Source organism: Ovis canadensis, chromosome 1 (genome assembly GCF_042477335.2).
Source record: "Ovis canadensis isolate MfBH-ARS-UI-01 breed Bighorn chromosome 1, ARS-UI_OviCan_v2, whole genome shotgun sequence".
NCBI lineage: Eukaryota > Metazoa > Chordata > Mammalia > Artiodactyla > Bovidae > Ovis > Ovis canadensis.
Genome location: NC_091245.1, coordinates 10,929,461 through 10,951,357, shown reverse-complemented (window position 1 = coordinate 10,951,357; position 21,897 = coordinate 10,929,461). Strand labels below are relative to the sequence as shown.

At 38.8% G+C, this 21,897-nt stretch overlaps 1 protein-coding gene and 1 non-coding gene across 8 annotated transcripts in view; both read right to left on the bottom strand.

The window, feature by feature from the left end:
• ZMYM4 (zinc finger MYM-type containing 4) overlaps positions 1-21,897 on the bottom strand; it is a 169,037-nt gene that overhangs the window by 133,703 nt on the left and 13,437 nt on the right. The window lies entirely within an intron of this gene.
• Positions 11,722-11,828, bottom strand: LOC138431235 (U6 spliceosomal RNA). The gene has a single exon (XR_011253604.1). It is a non-coding gene; the product is annotated as a U6 spliceosomal RNA (small nuclear RNA).

Sequence of the window (21,897 nt, the reverse complement as noted above, 5' to 3'; positions counted from 1 at the left end):
GCTGTCCAAGGGACTCTCAAAGAGTTTTCTCCAACACCACAATTCAAAAGTATCAATTCTTCAGAGCTCAGCCTTCTTTATGGTCCAACTCACACATCCATACATAAATACTGGAAAAACCATAGCTTTACAGCTTTGACTATATGGACCTTTGTTGGCAAAGTAATGTTTCTGTTTTTTAATAACACGGTCTAGGTCTGTCATAGTTTTTCTTCCAAGGAGCAGGTGTCTATTAATTTCATGGCTGCAGTCACCATCTTCAGTGACTCTGGAGCCCAAAGAAACAAAGTCCATCAATGTTTCCATTGTTCCCCCATCTATTTGCCATGAAGTATAATACAGTACAATAAACAATACAGAAATCCATTTTTGATGACTTACCAGGATAGCTCCCTCATTCCCCCACCCACCCAAAAAACAACCTTTACTTGTCATCTGTAGAGCCTGTGAGGGTATCAACTTATTTTTTTTAATGACAAAAAAAAGAATCAAGCATTTATCTTGTCTTTCCTGCATTAACAATATTTCAAAGCAATAAGAAAACAAGAGAGTTAACTGACAAGGAACTATTACAGTTAACAGATACTACAGAAATAAAAGAATCAGGAAACTATCATTTTATAACTACTAATTGAATAGTGAATCAAGAACTAATCAATGAATGATAAAACCATTAGGTCAAAACTGAAGGAGAACTTTTTAATATCTGGATTAGGCTGGTATCACCTGACCTAGGATGAACATCATGAATAGTGAAGTGCTACCATTACTGGTGTCACAGAAAGAACACAGTACCACCTATGAAGAAGTCTTTGCAAAAAAAAAAAAATTAAGCCTGAATCTAATCATACTTCTAACAGCTTACAAGGAACATAAGGGATGGAGGAATGTGTTCAATGACACCAGGATATAACCAGCAAAACACAGAATGTAGGAAATGCCGTAGAACAAATCAAACAGTATCTTCTAAAAATAAATGGCTTTTTTTTAACTGAGAAAAGATTTACTGATGAAGAGGCTGAAAAGACACAACAACCCACAGACTTTGTTTTAGCAACACACAAATCTTATTTTAGCTACTAACTTTCTGAAACAGTTTCAACAGTTGAACCGGGTATTAAGTGAAACTGAAAAATTACTAACGATTTTGTTAAGTGCAATAATGGTATTTATGGCTTATTTTCTGTAAAAAAGAGACTCATCTTTCAGAGATACATATTTTATGTATTAATAGGTAAAAAGAAGTATGTCCAGGATTTGCTTTAAAACATGACAGGGAGGGGCTTCCCTGGTGGTCCAGTGGCCAAGACTCCGTGCTCTGAATGCAGGAGGCCCAGGTTTGATCCCTGGTTGGATAATTCGATTCCACATGCCCACAATGAAGATCAAAGATCCTGTGTGCTGCAACTAAGACCCAGTGTAACCAACTACTTTATATATATATATATATATACACACACACATTTATACACATGTAAATTATAGGGAAGGAAATGTGGGAGGAATACATGAAAAATAAGGCAAAAAGCTGATGAATCTTTAAAAAGATGAATGATGAATACATGAGCATTAGTTTATCTACTCACATTTATGTTCAAAAATTTTCATAACAAAGGTTAAGCAAAGTAATAATCAAGTAGAAATCTCTTAAAAGTTGTATTCCTCACACTAAACAAGCCGTTTTTTCTTTTAACACTCACACTAAACAAGCCATTTTTTCTTTTAACACTCACACTACACAAGCCATTTTTTTCTTTTAACAAACTATTTGTACCGGAGGCAGTGATCAAGAACATCCCCAAGAGAAAAAAATGCAAAGACAAAATGGTTGTCTGAGGAGGCCTTACAAATAGTGAGAAAAGACAAGACACAAAAGGCAAAGGAGAAAAGGAAAGATATACTCATCTGAATGCAGAGTTCCAAACAACAGCAAGGAGAGATAAGAAAACCTTCCTCAGCGATCAATGCAAAGAAATACAGGAAAACAAGAGAGACTAGAGATCTCTTCAAGAAAATTAGAGATACCAAGGGAATATTTCATCCAAAGATGGGCTCGATAAAGGACAGAAATGGTATGGACCTAACAGAAGCAGAAGATATTAAGACAAGGTAGCAAGAATACACAGAAGAACTACACAATAATATATCTTCATGACCCAGATAACCAGGATGGCATGATTACTCACCTAGAACCAGGCATCCTGGTGTGTGAAGTCAAATGGGCCTTAGGAAACATCACTACAAATAAAAACTAGTGGAGGTGAAGGAATTCCAGTTGAGCAATTTCATATCCTAAAAGATGATACTGTCAAAGTGCTGCACTCAATATGGCAGCAAATTTGGAAAACTCAACAGTGGCCACAGGACTGGAAAAGGTTTCTTATCATTCCCATCCCAAAGAAAGGCAATGCCAAAGAATGCTCAAACTACCACACAAATGCACTCATTTCATACACTAGAAAAGTAATGCTCAAAATTCTCCAAGCCAGGCTTCAACAGTACGTGAACCATGAACTTCCAGATGTTCAAGCTGGATTTAGAAAGGCAGAGGAACCAGAGATCAAATTGCCAACATCCACTGGATCATCAAAAAAGCAAGAGAGTTCCAGAAAAACATCTACTTCTGCTTCACTAATTACGCCAAAGCCTTTGACTGTGTGGGTCACAACAATCTGTGGAAAATTCTTAAAGAGATGGGAATACCAGACCACCTTACTGCCTCCTGAGAAATCTGTATGCAGGTCAAGAAGTAACAGTTAGAACCCAACATGGAACAATTGACTGGTTGCAGATCGGGAAAGGAGTATGTCAAGGGTGTATACTGTCACCTTGCTTATTTATCTTATATGCAGAGTACATCATGAGAAACGCTGGGCTGGGAGAAGCCCAAGCTGGAATCAAGACTGTGGGAGAAATATCAATAACCTCAGATATGTAGATGACACCACCCTTATGGTACAAAGCAAATAAGAACTAAATAGCCTCTTAATGAAAGTGAAAGAGGAGAGTGAAAAAGTTGGCTTAAAACTCAACATTCAGAAAACTAAGATCATGGCATCTGGTCCCATCACTTCATGGCAAATAGATGGGGAAACAATGGAAACAGTGAGACTTTACTATTTTGGCTCTAAAATCACAGCAGATTGTGACTGCAGCAATGAAATTAAAAGATGCTTGCTCATTGGAAGAAAAGCGATGACCAACCTCAGCAGCATATTAAAAAGCAGAGACATTACTTTGCCAACAAAGGTCTGTCTAGGCAAAGCTATGGTTTTTCCAGTGGTCATGTACGGATGTGAGAGTTGGACTATAAAGAAAACTGAGTGCCAAAGAATTAATGCTTTTGATCTGCGGTGTTGGAAAAGACTTTTGAGAGTCCCTTGGACTACAAGGAGAGCCAACCATCCATCCTGAAGGAAACCAGTCCTGAATATTCATTGGAAGGGCTGATGCAGAAGCTGAAACTCCAATGCTTTGGCCACCTGATGCGAAGAAGTGACTCAATGGAAAGACCCTGATGCTGGGAAAGACTGAAGGCAGGAGGAGAAGGGGACGACAGAGGATGAGATGGTTGGAGGACTTGATGGACATGAGCTTGAACAGGCTCCGGGAGTTGGTGATGGACAGCAAAGCCTGGCGTGCTGCAGTCCACAGGGTCGCAAAGAGTCGGACACGACTGAGCCACCGAAATGAACTGAACTGAAAAATAACTATTTGGGGGCCTTTCGTTATTCCTTTCATCCAACAAATGGCAACAAAACAAAGCACATCTTCTTTTGGTAATAGGCAGAGGATCCTTTTTTCCTTTTTATCATGGTTGAATATTCTTTCAATTAAAGTGAAATTATTTTTCATATATAAAAATTACAGTAAGAAAAGTATTTACTTCTCCAATACGTATGTTAGAACATCAAACATGAAGAATAACTGAAGGTCAGTAAACATGCATAGTTTTTTTAAAGTATCTTTAGTGGAGCATTTCAACTTTGACATAAATTCATCAAAACTCATATGAAGAGCATATAAAAAAGCAAAAAAATTACTATGTTATATTGGAATTCAAGAACTTCTGAAAACATCATAATCAATTTCAGGAAAATAAATGGACTGAACCAGAGAAAAACTAAAACAAACATTTGCTTCTTAAGTAATTCAAGCACCACACAGAAATGGGAAGGAAAAGAGTACTACTTACTACTAGTTTCTGGCAATGATTTGAAAGCCTTCCATGACAAGATCTTTGCTCTTACTCTTCCCCTTTGCTTTTAGAAATCACCACCTAATGTACTTCATGTGCACTAACCTACTGAAACCTACTAACAGAGTTAGACTGTCTTTCTTTCCATTTTATCCATAAGGAAACACAAACTGTTGTTACTGCTAAAGACCAGGGGCAAATTCCACTGCCAATGGTTCCTATTCTGCAATCTTCCACTTTCTCCCCCATATTCTACTTCAAAAGGTCTGGGACAGACAGAAACTGGATGACTATTTGTGTATTGTAAAGAGGGGAGGAGGGTGAATTCCTTCAGGGGATTCTGAAAAATACACCATGGTTTTTATTCTTCAATTTGTTAATGTGGTATATTACATTGATTGATTTCTGGATATTGAAAAATACTTATATCCATGAGAAAAATCCCACTTGATCAGTGTGTATGATCTCTCAAATATATTGTTGGATTCAGTTTGCAAGTATTTTGTTGAGGACTATTTTGCATCTATGCTCATCAGTGATATTAGTCTGGAATTTTGTTTTTTTGGTGTGATGAATGTGTCTGCTTTGAGTATAAGGGTGATGGCGGCCTCATAAAATGACTTCAGAAATGTTCCTTCCTCTGCAATTTTTTGAAAGACTTTGAGAAGAACAGATGTTAACTCTTCCCTAAATGTTTAGTAGAATTCACTGGTGAAGCCATCTGATCCTGGACTTGTTTGTTTTAATTACTGAATCAGTTTCAGTACTGATAACTGGTTTGTTCATATTTTCTGTTTCTTCCTGTTTCAGTCTCAGGAGCTTGTATCTTTCTAAGAATCTGTCCACCTTTTCTACCTTTTCTAAGCTGTCCACTTTACTGGCGTACTGCTGTTCACAGTAGTCTCTTAGGACCCTTTGTATTTCTGTGGAGTCTGTTCTAACTTCACCTTTTTCATCTGATTTTACTGATTCGAGCTCTCTCCCTTTTTTTCTTGATGAGTCTGGGTAACTGTTTATCAACTTTGTCTACCATTTCGAAGAACTAGCTTTTAATTTCATTTATCTTCTCTACTGCTTTTTATTGCAGAGGAAGGAACACCTCTGCCAACAGCAGGCAAAGATATCACACACAAAAAATATTACAGGCCAATATCACTGATTCTAATCTCCAAGCTAGGGTTCAACCGAGAACTTCCAGATGTTCAAGCTGGATTTAGAAAAGGCAAAGGAACCAGAGATCATGTTGCCAACATCCACTGGATCATAGAAAAAGCAAGAGAGTTCCAGAAAAACATCAACTTCTGCTTTACTGACTATGCCAAAGCCTTTGACTGTGTGGATCACAACAAACTGAGAAAGCTCTTCAAGAGATGAGAATACTAGACCACCTTACCTGCCTCCTGAGAAATCTGCATGCAGGTCAAGAAGCAACAGTTAAAACCGGACATGGAACAATGGACTGGTTCCAGATTGGGAAAATTGTACGTCAAGGCTGTATGCTGTCACCCCGCTTATTTAATTTATATGCAGAGTACATCATGAGAAATGCCAGGTTGGATGAAGCTCAAGCTCGAATCAAGATTGCTGGGAGAAGTATCAATAACCTCACATATGCAGATGATACCAACCTCATGGCAGAAAGCGAAGAAGAACTAAAGGGCCTCTTGATGAAAGTCAAAGAGAGGGAAAAAGCTGGCTTAAAACCTGATATTCAAAAAACGAAGTTCACGGCATCCAGTCCCATCACTTCATGGCAAACAGATGGGGAAACAATGGAAACAGTGACAGACTTTCTTTGGGCTCCCGAATCACTGCAGATGGTAACTGCAGCCATGAAATTAAAAGATACTTGCTCCTTGGAGGAAAAGCTATGACCAACCTAGATAGCATATTAAAAAGCAGAGACATTACTTTGCCAACAAAGGTCCATATAGTCAAAGTCACGGTTTTTTCAGTAGTCATGTATGGATGTGAGAGTGGACTCTTAAGAAAGCTGAGCACCAAAGAATTGATGCTTTTGAACTGTGGTGTTGGAGAAGACTCTTCAGAGTCCTTTGGCCTGCAAGGAGATCAAACCAGTCAATCTTAAAATAAAATCAGCCCTGATATTCATTGGAAGGAATGATGATGACTGAAACTCCAGTACTTTGGCCACCTGATGCAAAGAACTGACTCATTAGAAAAGACCCTGATGCTGGGAAAGATTGAAGGCAGGAGGAGAAGGGGACAACAGAGGATGAGATGGTTGGATATCATCACTGACTCAATAGACATGAGTTTGAGCAAGCTCTGGGAGCTGGTGACGGGCAGAGAAACCCAGCATCCTTCAGTCCATGGGTTCGCAAAGAGCCAGACACAACTGAGCAACTGAACTGAACTTACACTGACGAACAGCAGATGCAAAAGTCCTCAACAAAATACTAGCAAACCAAATCCAAAAATACATTAAAAGGATCGTACATCATGATAAAGTGTGATTTATCCCAGGAAAGCAAGGATTTTTCAATATCCAAAGATCAATATGATACATCATATTAACAAACTAAAGAATAAAAACCATAAGATCATCTCAATAGATGCAGAAAAGGCATCTGATAGAACTCAATATCCACTGAAAATAACTCTCTAGAAAGCAGGCACAGAGGGAACATACCTCAACATAATAAAAGTGACATATAACAAACCTATGGCCAACATTACACTCAACGATGGAAAGTTCAAAGCATTCCTTCCAAGACCAGAAACAAGACAAGGAAGGACACTTTCACCACCGTTATTCAACAGTTTGGAAAGTCCTAGCCACAGCACTCAGAAAAGAAAAATAAAGGAATCCAAATGGGAAGGAAGAACTACAACTATCAATGTCTGCAGGTAACAGCATAGTATAGACAGAAAATCCTAGAGATGCCATCAAAAAACTACTAGAACTCATCCGTGAATTTGGTAAAGTTACCAAATACAAAATTAACATACAGAAGCCTTTTACATTTCTACACACTAACAATAAATTATCAAAAACATAAAGAAACAATTCTGCTTACCACTGCATCAAAAACAATAAAATACCTAGGAATAAATCTACCTCACGAGGCAAAAAGCTTGTACTCCAAAAACTGTAAGACACTGATGAGAGACATTGAAGTCAACACAAATGGAAAGATATACTGTGTTCTTGGATGGAAAAAATCAATACTGTTAAAAATAACCAAGCTACCCAAGGCAATCTACAGATTCAATGCAATCCCTATCAAACTACCATGGCATTTTTCACAGAACTAGAACAAATAATTTTAAACTCTGTATAGAAACACAAAAGATCCTAAATAGCCATAACAATCTTGAGAATGAAGAATAAAGCTGAAGGAATCAGACTAATTCAGGCTATATTACAAAGCTACAGTAATCAAACTCAAATTACCAAACCAGACACTAGATCAATGGAAGAGGACAGAAGGCCCAAAAGTATACTCATATGCTTACGTCCGACCAATCTATGACAGAGGAGGCAGGAATGTACTGTGGAGAAGAAGACAGCCTCTTCAACAAGTAATGCTGGGAAAACTGGACAGCTACACGTGAAAGAGTGAAATCAGAACACTCCCTAACACGATACACAAAATAAACTCAAAATGGATTCAAGACCTAAACGTAAGACGGGATGCTATAAACTTCTAGAGGAAGACTCAGGCAGAACACTCTTTGACATAAACAGGGAATTAACCTAAATGTCCACTGGCAGATGAATGCAGAAACCAGATGCGATGTGCGCATGTGCGCCTGTGTGTGTATGTGTGTGCGCGTGTATATAAAAACACATGGAAGAATATTACTCAGCCATAAAACAGAATGAAATAATGTCATCTACAGCAATATGAATGATCTAGAAACTTACAATCTGAAAAGATGATACAGATGAACTTATTTACAAAACAGAAATAGACTCACAGACACAGAAAACAAGTTTATGGTTACCAAAGAGGAAAAGGGAGGAATGATAAATTAGGAAAGTGGGATTAACAGAGACACACTTCTCTATATTAAATAAACAACTAAGACTTATTGTATGACACGTGAAACTATGTTCAATATCTTGTACTTAACTATAGTGGAAAAGAAATATGAAAAAATAGATAAATACATGTATAACTGAGTCAATCTGCCATACACCTGAAACGAACACACCACTGTAAATCAACTATAATTCAAAAACAAGTTGCTTTTTTTGAAACAACAACAACAAAAAAAATGCATCATGATGTGTTCTCTTGGGTCCTTTGACACGATCTACGTCCTTATTCAAAAAATTAAATTTGTGTCTGTGTGTGTATTCACCCACTTCAATCTCAATTTCTACTCTTTGAAAAATACTTAAGAATATGAAGTTGAGCCACAGACTAGGAAAAAATATTTGCAAAACACATATCAAGTAAAAGATTTGCATCCAAAATACAAAAACAACTCTTAAAACGCAACATAAGAAAACACTGTATGACCCAGCAATCCCACACCTATTTACCCAAAGGAAATGAAAATGTATGTGTATACAAAAACCTATAAGCAAGAAGGTCAGACTGTTGTTTCCTATTGAAAAGGAAATGTTATTGTTCCTTTACTCAGTGTCTCCTACTGAAGATTCACATCTGAAATTACTTTTAGAATCAGTGCTAGAAGATACTGGTTTTTTAGCAGATTCAATAATGTCTGCTCCACTTAATAATGGCACATACATACCTAATCGTATTCTCTCATCAATCACATTAGAATTATCTACATTTTCGTACTATGGTTTTTATTTCTTTTAATCTTTTCTCCCCATACATCTTTTTATAAATTTTTATAAATTCATGGTTCATTATGAACCATGTGAACAAGTATAAAGAAATTACACTCAACATAACAAGCTTTTTCCTCATTAATTCCTTCTGGGAAAAAAAGGGTTTTTCCCCATTTGTATACTTTGCTTTAAATTTTTTTGAAAAAGCTAAGTGTTATAGTATATCCCTGCAATAATACAGTGCTTAGGAAAAAAAAAAATCTATAGGCAGGGACTTTCCTGGTTCTCCAGTGGTTAAGAATCCATCTTCCAATTAGGGGACATGGTTGAAGAACTAAGATCTCACATGCATGGTACAATTAACTCCACGCACTCTAGAGCCTGAGCTCCAAAACACAAGAAGCCCGCACTACACAAACAGAAGCCCACACAGCACAACAAAGACCCAGGGCAGCCAAATAAAAAACACTTATAGGCAAATATTTATCATGACTTTACCCATAATCACCAAACACTAGAAACAATACAACTGTTTTTCAACTGGCAAGTTGACAGATTTTGGTACATCCACAAAAAGGAATGTTAGTCATCAATAAAAAGGAACTGCTGACTCATGCAACAATATGGATAAATTTCAAATGCATTATGCTAAGTGAAAAACAAAATTCATAAGGCTGCATATTGTATGATGTTACATGATTTTCTGAAAATGCAGAATTGCAGAACAGAAAACAGATCAGGGTAGAGGGAGGGGAAAGGCTGGCTGTAAGGGACATGAGGAATTTGGGGGTTGATGGAATTGTTCTGGATCTTGACTCTGTTGATAGTTCAGTAAGTTACAGAATGTACTGTACAGTAAAAAGAATAAATGTTACTCTATATAGAATACCTCAGTTCAGTCAGTTCAGTCGCTCAGTTGTGTCCAACTCTTTGCGACCCCATGAACTGCAGCATGCCAGGACTCCCTGTCCATCACCAACTCCTGGAGTTCACTCAGACTCACGTCCATAAGTCAGTCAGTGATACCATCCAACCATCTCATCCTCTGTTGTCCCCTTCTCCTGCCCCCAGTCCCTCCCAGCATCACAGTCTTTTCCAATGAGTCAACTCTTTGCATGAGGTAGCCAGAGTACTGGAATTTCAGCTTTAGCATCATTCCTTCCAAAGAAATCCCAGGGCTGATTTCCTTCAGAATGGACTGGTTGGATCTCCTTGCAATCCAAGGGACTCTCAAGAGCCTGCTCCAACACCACAGTTCAAATGCATCAATTCTTTGGCACTCAGCTTTCTTCACAGTCCAACTCTCACGTCCATACATGACTACTGGAAAAACCATAACCTTGACAGGATGGACCTTTGTTGGCAAAGTCATGTCTCTGCTTTTCAACATGCTATCTAGGTTGGTCATAACTTTCCTTCCAAGGAGTAAACGTCTTTTAATTTCATGGCTGCAGTCACCATCTGCAGTGATTTTGGAGCCCCCCAAAATAAACTCTGACAATGTTTCCACTGTTTCCCCACCTATTTCCCATGAAGTGATGGGACAAGATGCCATGATCTTCGTTTTCTGAATGTTGAGCTTTAAGCCAACTTTTTCACTCTCCACTTTCACTTTCTTTTTTTTTTTTTTTAATTTTACTTTCAGTTCAGTTCAGTCGCTCAGTCGTGTCCGACTCTTTGCGACCCCATGAATCGCAGCACACCAGGCCTCCCTGTTCATCACCATCTCCCAGAGGTCACTCAGACTCATGTCCATCGAGTCTGTGATGCCATCCAGCCACCTCATCCTCTGTTGTCCCTTTCTCCTACTGCCCCCAATCCCTCCCAGCATCAGAGTCTTTTCCAATGAGTCAACTCTTTGCATGAGGTGGCCAAAGTACTGGAGTTTCAGCTTTAGCATCATTCCCTCCAAAGAAATCCCAGGGTTGATCTCCTTCAGAATGGACTGGCTGGATCTCCTTGTAGTCCAAGGGACTCTCAAGAGTCTTCTCCAACACCACAGTTCAAAAGCATCAATTTTTCAGCGCTCAGCCTTCTTCACAGTCCAACTCTCACATCCATACATGACCACAGGAAAAACCATAGTCTTGACTAGACGAACCTTAGTCGGCAAAGTAATGTCCCTGCTTTTGAATATGCTATCTAGGTTGGTCATAACTTTTCTTCCAAGGAGTAAGCGTCTTTTAGTTTCATGGCTGCAGTCACCATCTGTGGTGATACAATACTGTATTGGTTTTGCCATACACTGACATGAATCCGCCACGGGGGTATGAGTTCCCAATCATGAACCCCCCCTCCCACCTCCCACCCCATATCATCTCTCTGGATTATCCCCGTGCACCAGCCCCAAGCATCCTGTATCCTGTATCGAACATAGACTGGCGATTCGTTTCTTACAGGATAGTATACATGTTTCAATGCCATTCTCCCAAATCTTCCCACCCTCTCCCTCTCCCTCAGGGTCCAAAAGTCCGTTCTACACATCTGTGTCTCTTTTGCTGTCTCGCATACAGGGTCATCATTTCCATCTTTCTAAATTCCATATATATGTGTTAGTATACTGTATTGGTGTCTTTCTTTCTGGCTTACTTCACTCTGTACAATCGGCTCCAGTTTCATCCATCTCATTAGAACTGATTCAACTGTATTCTTTTTAATGGCTGAGTAATACTCCATTGTGTATATGTACCACAGCTTTCTTATCCATTCATCTGCTGATGGACATCTAGGTTGTTTCCATGTCCTGGATAAAAACATGGAATGCTTCACGAATTTGCGTGTCATCCTTGCGCAGGGGCCATGCTAATCTTCTCTGTATCGTTCCAATTTTAGTACATGTGCTGCTGAAGCAAGCACTCCACTTTCATTTTCATCAAGAGGCTTTTCACTTTCTGCCATAAGGGTGGCGTCATCTGCATATCTGAGGTTATTGATATTTCTCCCGGCAATCTTGATTCCAGCTTTTGTGTCTTCCAGCCCAGCGTTTCTCATGATGTACTCTGCATAGAAGTTAAAGAAGCAGGGTGACAATATACAGCCTTGACATACTCCTTTTCCTATTTGGAACCAGTCTATTGTTCCATGTCCAGTTCTAACTGTTCCTTCCTGACCTGTATATAGGTTTCTCAAGAGGCAGGTCAGGTAGTCTGGTATCCCCATCTCTTTCAGAATTTTCCACAGTTGATTGTGATCCACACAGTCAAAGGCTTTGGCATAGTCAATAAAGCAGAAATAGATGGTTTTCTGGAACTCTCTTGCTTTTTCCATGAGCCAGTGGATGTTGGCAATTTGATCTCTGGTTCCTCTGCCTTTTCTAAGACCAGCTTGAACATCAGGAAGTTCACAGTTCACGTACTGCTGAAGCCTGCCTTGCAGAATTTTGAGCATTACTTTACAGTATGACCTAAATCAAATCCCTTATGATTATACAGTGGAAGCGAGAAATAGATTTAAGGGACTAGATCTGATAGATAGAGTGCCTGATGAATTATGGACTGAGGTTTGTGACACTGTATAGGAGATAGGGATCAATACCATCCCTATGGAAAAGAAATCCAAAAAAGCAAAATGGCTGTCTGGGGAGGCCTTACAAATAGCTGTGAAAAGAAGAGAAGTGAAAAGCAAAGGAGAAAAGGAAAGATATAAGCATCTGAATGCAGAGTTCCAAAGAATAGCAAGGAGAGATAAGAAAACCTTCCTCAGTGATCAATGCAAAGAAATAAGAGGAAAACAACAGAATGGGAAAGATGAGAGATCTCTTCAGGAAAATTAGAGATACCAAGGGAACATTTTATGCAAAGAGGGGCTCGATAAAGGACAGAAATGGTATGGACCTAACAGAAGCAGAAGATATTAAGAAGAGGTGGCAAGAATACACAGAAGAACTGTACAAAAAAGATCTTCATGACCCAGATAATTATGATGGTGTGATCACTCACCTAGAGCCAGGCATCCTGGAATGTGAAGTCAAGTGGGCCTTAGAAACCATCACTACTAACAAAGCTGGTGGAGGTGATGGAATTCCAGTTGAGCTATTTCAAATCCTAAAAGATGATGCTGTGAAAGTGCTGCACTCAATATGCCAGCAAATTTGGAAAACTCAGCAGTGGCCATAGGACTGGAAAAGGTCAGTTTTCATTCCAATCCCAAAGAAAGGCAATGCCAAAGAATGCTCAAACTACCGTACAATTGCACTCATCTCACATGCTAGTAAAGTAATAGAATACCTCAATAAACCGTAAATATATTTTTCACTTGCCTTCAATCAGTAGTTTCACTTCTAGAGTTACAGACAAAAATTACACACAATCAGACTTCCCTGGTGGTACAGTGGATATGAGCCTGCCTGCCGATGCAGGGAACACAGGTTCGATCCCTGGTCTAGAAAGATTCCACAACTACTGAAGTCCATGCGCTGAGAGCCCGTTCTCCGAAACAAGAGAAGCCACCTCAGTGAGAAAGCAGTGCACCACAATGAAGAGCAGACCCCACCTGTCGCAACTAGAGAAAACCTGTGAGCAACAACAAAGACCCATCACAACCAAAAATAAAAATTAAAAAAAAAAAAACTTGTAAAAAGTTACATATAAGGCTGTTCGCTTTAAATCTTTTTCTATAACAACTTCAATGAGATGCCATATAATTCACATTACACATCTAAAGTACACAACCCAATGAGCATTAGTATACTCAGACTTAATAACCATGACTACAGTCAATTTTAGAATATTTTTCTTGTCTCAGAAAGAAACCTCAAACCCTCACTGGTCCCAGCATCTCCCACTCAGTTTAGCCAGTTTCAGTTCAGTCGCTCAGTCATGTCTGATTCTTTGTGACGCCATGGACTGCAGCACACCAGGCCTCCCTTGTCCATCACCAACTCCCGGAGCTTTCTCAAACTCATGTCTATCGCGTCAGTGATGCCATCCAACCATCTCATCCTCTGTCATCCCCTTCTCCGCCTGCATTCAATCTTTCTCAGCATCAGGGTCTTTTCCAGTGAGTCAGTTCTTTGCATCAGGTGGCCAAAGTATTGGAGTTTCAGCTTGAACATCACTCCTTCCAATGAATATTCAGCACTAATTTCCTTTAGGATGAACTGGTTGGATCTCCTCATAGTCCAAGGGACTCTCAAGAATCTTCTTCAACACCACAGCTCAAAAGCATCAATTCTTCAGCGCTCAGCTTTCTTTATAGGCCAACTCTCACATCCATACACGACCACCGGAAAAACCATAGCCTTGACTAGACAGACCTTTGCTGACAAAGTAATGTCTCTGCTTTTTAATATGCTGTCTAGGTTAGTCATAGCTTTTCTTCCAACAAGCAAGTGTTTTTTAATTTCATGGCTGCAGTCACCATCTGCAGTGATTTTGGAACCCCCAAAAGTATTCTCTCTCTGTTTCCATTGTTTCCCCATCTATTCACATGAAGTGATGGGATCAGAGGCCATGATCTTAGTTTTCTGAATGTTGAGTTTTAAGCCAATTTTTTCACTCTCCTCTTGTACTTTCATCAAGAGGCTCCTTAGTTCTTCTTTGCTTTCTGCCATGAGGGTGGTGTCGTCTGCGTATCTGAGGTTGTTGACGTTTCTCCCAGCAATCTTGATTCCAGCTTGTGCTTCATCCAGCCAGTGTAGCCTCACTTTTAACAGGAAAAGGTTTTAAACAACCTAAGAATTGGAGGATATTCTCATATTATGGTCTATCTATACCACAGATTATTACAATTAAAAAAATTTTTAAGTTATAAAGTATTACAACTTTAAAATATTATAATTTTAAAGCCATTAAAGTTATGTTTACAAGCATATTTTTCATAACAGAACCAGTGCTCAGGATAAAAATTTAGGTTAAAAAATCAGGAAACAATTATGGCTGAATAAAACATGATTTTTTTAAAAGGCACAGAAGCAAGAAAAGTAGCATGTCAATCAACATAGCTGTATTGACAGAATTTATATCCTCATTCCAGAGGATGGAATGAGAAGTAGTTGGAACCATTTGGATAGGTCTTTAGGCTGTATCTAAAGCCATGGTACTCAACGAGGGGCCATCATGCCCCTCAGGAGACATCTGGCCATACCTGGAGGTATTTTCAGTTCTCACAATGGGGAGTCAGTGCTACTGGCATGCAGTTGATAAAGAGCAGGTATACTGCTAAACATCCAAAATACACAGGGCAACTCGCTCTACCCCATACAAATTACCTGGTTCAAAACCTCAACAGTATCAAAGTTGAGAAACTCTGATGTATTCTTTACAGTGAAGCTGTTATATACTAATCACAAGCAATTTAGACCAGTAATCTAATGTAAGGAAATAAAAGTTTATTCCTATCTTGGTGGAACCTCCAGGGCTTCCCTGCTGGTTCAGACAGTAAAGAATCCACCTGCAATATGGGAGACCTGGGTTCAATCCCTGGGTTGGGAAGATCCCTGAAGAAGGAAACGGCTACCCAATCCAGTATTCTGGCCTGGAGAATTCCATGGACAGAGGAGCATGACAGGCTATATAGTCCATGGGGTCACAAAGAGTCACACGACTGAGCGACTTTCACTTCACTTCACTTCACTTCCTTTATCCTCATTACTAAGTGTATTCTTTTGCATTTTCCCATCTCAGTTGATGGTGCCACCAAATATCTAGCTCATCCAGGTGAAAACCCAGAGGTCTGCAGTCTTATTTCCCTATTCAATCGATCCACAAGTCCCACTGCCTCCATCTCCAAAATGTATCACAACCAATTCTCACCATTTCTATCTTCCTCAAACAATGATTACCTCTACACAAAAATTACACCAAGAGCCTCCTAATTCATCCTCTTTCCCATCATGCTCCCTGAAGATCACCCTATACACAGGAACTAAAGGAACCTTTTTAAGAGATCTTATTTAGCTTCCTTTTCCGGTAAGCGGCCTGAGGTGACTCCTAAAAATGGTGCGCTATTCACTTGACCCAGAAAACCCCACAAAATCATGCAAATCAAGAGGTTCAAATCTTCGTGTACACTTTAAGAACACTCGTGAAACCGCCCAGGCCATAAAGGGTATGCATATCCGAAAAGCCACCAAGTATCTGAAGGACGTCACATTAAAGAAGCAGTGTGTGCCATCCGCCGCTACAACGGTGGAGTTGGCAGGTGTGCACAGGCCAAACAGCGGGGCCGGACTCAGGGTCGATGGCCCAAAAAGAGTGCTGAATTTTTACTACACATGCTTAAAAATGCAGAGAGTAATGCTGAACTTAAGGCCTTAGATGTAGATTCTCTGGTCATTGAGCACATCCAAGTGAACAAAGCCCCCAAGATGCGACGCAGGACTTACAGAGCTCACGGTCGGATCAACCCCTACATGAGCTCTCCCTGACACATTGAGATGATCCTTACTGAAAAAGAACAGATTGTTCCTAAACCAGAAGAGGAGGTTGCACAGAAGAAAAAGATATCCCAGAAGAAACTGAAGAAACAAAAACTTATGGCCCGGGAATAAATGCCACAAAAAATAAATGCAAATAAAAGTAAAACTGTTGGTTGTCTTAATTAGTAAATGTATTTCAAGCGTTAAAAAAAAAATTAAGAGATCTTATTTAAAAACCACAAGCTGGCTTCTCAGAGAAATATCTAATATTGCTTCTTTCCACCCCAATTACTCACTATCATATTATCTTATGCTCTCTTATTTCCTTCACTACCTGAAATTATTTTATCTATTTATTTTCTGTCTTGCACCCCCACCACCAGCATGAACCTTGTCTTTCTCGTTCATCATTATTTCTCCAGCACCTAAAGCCATGTGTTCAGTTCAGTGGCTCAGTCGTGTCCGATTCTGAAACCCCTGGCTGTGTGGCACATCTTCTATATGTGCTGAATAAGCCAATCTGTCTTACACAAATGTTGGTCTGTTTGCTCTTTTGTAGCCAAAGACTAACATTACACTGCATCTCTGCAGAAAGGAGACTGAATCTCCTGAAGTGAACTAGTCCCAATGTTAGTCAGCCAAAAAAACAAGAAATTACAGGTCAGGATGCTAGATCCTCAGAAGAAAGGAGCAAGGAATAAGTCCTTTCCCTCAGATCTCAAACTGCTTCCAGGTTCCAAAGAAAAGACATCCTCTACTCACTAGACAATAAGCTGAAGGCTTAGTAGGTAAATGTTGCCCATTTCTCCCAGATCAACCTATGCAAAAGCCAGCTATATCTGTTTCAAATTTCCTCCTACTATGCTACACTTTTAACTGCTGTTGTTCAGTCACCCAGTTGTGTCCAACTCTGTGAGACCCATGACCTATAGCACATCAGGCCTCCCTGTCCTTCACCATCTCCCAAAGTTAGCCCAAGTAAATGTTAATTGCCTCAGCGATGCCATCCAGCCATCTCATCCTCTATTCATAAAGTTAAAAACAAACTTTTAGTAGTCCTGTGTAAAAAATCATAGCCTGGTCTCAGCTGTATTGGGTGGAATTAAGCAAAGATTTTGTCTCCATATTTGGGTTGCAGAGCCCAAGCAGAACCCCTACCAAGTAACATGATAGCAGCAAAGATAACCAGAGAGAAACTCTCCCATGAAGGAAAAGAAAATTTCCAGGATGAGAGTAAGAGCTGTGAAGCAACCTGCCTCTTGCCACAGGGAGAGAATTCAAAGAGTATCTAAAGGAATTAGAATAGTGAGGGAGTCAACATGTTACCTTATAGATGAACAGATTCTCATTTCTGAAGATAAATCAGTGTCCAGTGTATAAAGTGAATGGGGAAGAGGAAACAGTAGATTACAGAAAGGTAAAACAAGAATTGTAAAGGCATAGAAAGTAAAAAGACAAAGCATTTTAAGTACTAGAACTAGGGTGTTGGCAGTAGCATTGAAGTTTTAAAAATCATTTCATATAATCTCAACAAGATTTACCAATTTAAACTGCATTGATAAAGGAAAGGGAAGAAGCAAGATGACTCAGAAGTCTCTAAGCTGGGTGATAATACAGGAAGAAAAATAGGTTCAGAAGGAATAGGGCACTATTTGGAAGATTAAGTACCTGCCAAGGATATAGAGAATTCCATTTTAGGTATACTGAGTTAGCAATACTCACAAGACATCAAAATGTGAGTCAAAGCTCATATTTGGAAACACTGATTTTGAATCCTAGAGACAACAGAGAAGCAAAGGAAGGAAATCACATAATGTATTTAATAGGTAACGGCTAAAATCACTGTAGAAGGGATTACCCAAGAAAAATCCAGCTGAGGGAACAAGACCTACTGGGCAAGCAAAAAAAGAGTCAGAGATGACTCTTGAAAAGAATCAATTCAAGAGAAGAACCATGAGAATGCCATCTTATACCTAAGGGAGAAGTTTCAAGGAAAGAATGGGTAATAGGGTCAGATGTTTAACAAAGATCAAAAAAGGAAAGTTCTGAAAAAGCATCCATTAGACTTGGTGATTATTAGGTCATTTCAGTGATTTTAAAGAGAATTTCAGTGGTAAAACAGAAGGAAAAGCATAGGTGTGACTGAGGAGTGAATGGGAAATATTCAGCTGATACAATCTCAAAAACACTCCAAAGTCAAAAGACTTGCCTGAGTTCAGTCTATGGTCTATAATTACCATTTCCCACTTAAAATAAGTTATTGGAGTTAATTCCAAGTCTGAAGTGGTAATATACAAGATGAGCCAATGAGCCTAGGAACATCTTTTTGGCCAAAAGGGGAGACTCGAGGACTACTGGAATTGAGTCAAAAGGATAAATACAAGTATTTTATTATTTTCTATTGTAATATAAATGAAATCATTTTTTTAATTTCCTTTTGGGGTTGTTCATTGCTAGTATATAGAAATAAAACTAAGTTCTTTGTATTATTTTGTATCCTGAAATTTCTCAGAGGGCTTGATTTTGAGAGGCTTCTACATACAAGGTCATATCCTCTGTAAACATAGTTTTACTTCTTTCTTTTCAATTTGGATCTTTTATTTCTTTCTTGCCTAAATGCTTTGGCTAAAACTTCATATACTACACTGGAAAGAAATGCCAAAAGGGCATCTCTGTCTTATTCCTATTCTGAGGGGAAATTTTTTCAGTCTTTCATCATCGAATATGATGTTAGCTATGATTTTTTATATATAGACTTTATCATATTGAGAAAGTTTCCTTCTATTCCTAGTTTCTTGAGGGTTTTTATAAAAGGGTGTTGGATCTTTTCAAATGCCTTTTTCCCCGACATCAACAAAGCTTACCATGCTTTTCCCTTCATCCTATCAGTGTGGTCTACTACTCCGACTGATACTGCAGCAAAGGAGGTGTAAAACCTACCCAGTGAGGAATGTGTACAAAACATTGCTGAAAGAAATTAAGTAAGACCTAAATGAATTGGAAGATGTCCCATGTTCACTGATTACAACATTTAATAGTGCTGGGAGGAAACATACTACTCAGGAAATTCACAGATTGAATCCAACACCTATCAAAATTCCAATGGCACTTACTGCAGAAATCAACAAAAATCCTAAACTTCTTATGAATTTTAAAAAAACCCAAGTAAAGCCAAAACAATCTAGAAAAAAAAACAAAGCTGGAGGACTTATACTTTCCAATTTCAAACTTCTTACAAACTACAGTAATCAAAACAGGGACTTCCCTAGGGTTCCAACGTTCAACACTCAATGCTGTCACTGCTAAGGGCCAGGTTCAATCCCAGTCCCTGGCTGGGGAACTAAAATCCCACAAGCCATGCAGGGAAGCCAACAACAACAACAACAACAAACACACAAACAATAAGGAATAAATTAGGAATTTGGGATTAACAGATACACAGTACCATATATAAAAATGGATAAACAACAAATGCCTGCTAAATGGCACAGGGAACTATATTCAACATCTTGTAATAACCTATATTGGAAAAGAATCTGGAAAAGAATGTATACATATATATATGTTTGTGTGTATAATTTAATCACCCTACTGTACAAATGAATACTGTAAATTATACTTGGAAAAAACATCAAACCCACAATGAACATACAACATGATAAATAAAATTAACACTGCTATATGTTACATATGGAAGTTGTTAAGAGAATAAGTCCTAAGAGTTCTCATTACAAGAAAAAACATTTTTCTAAGTCTGTATTTGTATGAGATGATAGATGTTCACTAAACTTACAATGATAATCATTTCATGATGTATGTGAGTCAAATCCTTATACTGTATACCTTAAAATTCTACAATCTTGTATGTCAACTAGATCTCAATAAAACTAGGGGTAAAAACCACAAAGAGATACACTTCACACCCACCAGGATCGCTATTACCAAAAGAAAAGAACAAGTATTGGTGAGGATGTAGAGAAAACAGGACAGGCATGAATTGCTAGTGAGAATGGAAATCAACGCAGCTTCTGTTGAAAAGTTTGGTGATTCCTCAAAATGACAGGCATAAAATTTCTATATGACCCAGCAAATTCATTTCTAGATCCCCAACCAAAAAATGAAGGAAGGAACTCAAATACTTGTATGGCAATGTTTACACCAGCATTTTTCACAACAGCTAAAAGGTAGAAACAACCAAAGTATCAACAGAGGAGAACAGATAAAACAAAATGTGCCATATACATATAATGGACTATTATTCAGCCATTTTAAAAAATGAAGTTTTGGCACATCCTACAACATTATGCTATGTGAAATAAGCCAGACACCAAAGGTCAAATACTTAAGATTTCACTTATATGAAATACCTAAAACAAGAAGCAAACACACCAAAGGCTGGAGAAAAGGGCAAAGGAGACTTACACCTTAATGTATATATAGAGATTCTGTTTGGGATGAAACAGTGGTGACAGTTAATGTATCAAATGCCACTGAACCTATACATTTTAAATGATTAAAATCATACACTGGAAATTATATACATTTCAAGAAGCAATAGAATCAGACATGGAACAATAGTCTGGTTCCAAATTGGGAAACTGTCACCCTGCTTGTTTAACTTATATGCAGAGTACACCATGAGAAATGCCCAGAGGAAGCACAAACTGGAATCAAGATTGCCAGGAGAACTATCAATAACCTCAGATATGCAGATGGCAGAAAGCAAAGAGGAACAGAGGAGACCCTTGATGAAAGTGAAAGAGGAGAGTGAAAAAGTTGGCTTAAAACTCAATATTCACAAAACTAAGATCATGGCATCTGGTCCCATCACTTCATGGCAAATAGATGCAGAAAAACAATGAAAACAGTGAGAGACTTTATTTTTGAGGGCTCCAAAATCACTGCAGATGGTGACTACAGCCATGAAATTTAAAGACATTTGCTTCTTGGAAGAAAAGCTATGACAAACCTAGACAACATATGAAAAAGCAGAGGCATTACTTTGCCAACAAAGGTCCATCTAGTCAAAGCAATGGTTTTCCAGTAGTCATGTATGGATTTGAGAGTTGGACCATAAAGAAAGCTGAGCACCTAAGAATTGATGCTTTTGAACTGTGGTGTTGGAGAAGACTCTTCAGAGTGCCTTGGACAGCAAGGAGATTCAACCAGTCAATCCTAAAGAAAATCAGTCCTGAATATTCATTGGAAGGAATGCTGCTGAAGCTCCAATACTTTTACCCACATGATGTGAAGAACTGACTCGTTGGAAAAAGACCCTGATGCTGGGAAAGATTGAAGGCAGGAGGAAAAGGGAACAACAGAGCATGAGATGGCTGGATGGCACCACCGACTCAATGGACATGAGTTTGAGCAAGCTTCGGGAGCTGGTGATGGGAAGCCTGGCATGCTGCAGTCCATGGGGTTGCAAAGAGTCAGACATGACTGAGTGACTGAACTGAACAATAAGAAATTTTTAAACTAATTGTTTAAATATAAAATAATCACCTTTAAAAAGGACTCAGGAAGTAAAAGATCATGCTGTAAGTTAAACTGTGGCCCCCAAAAGAT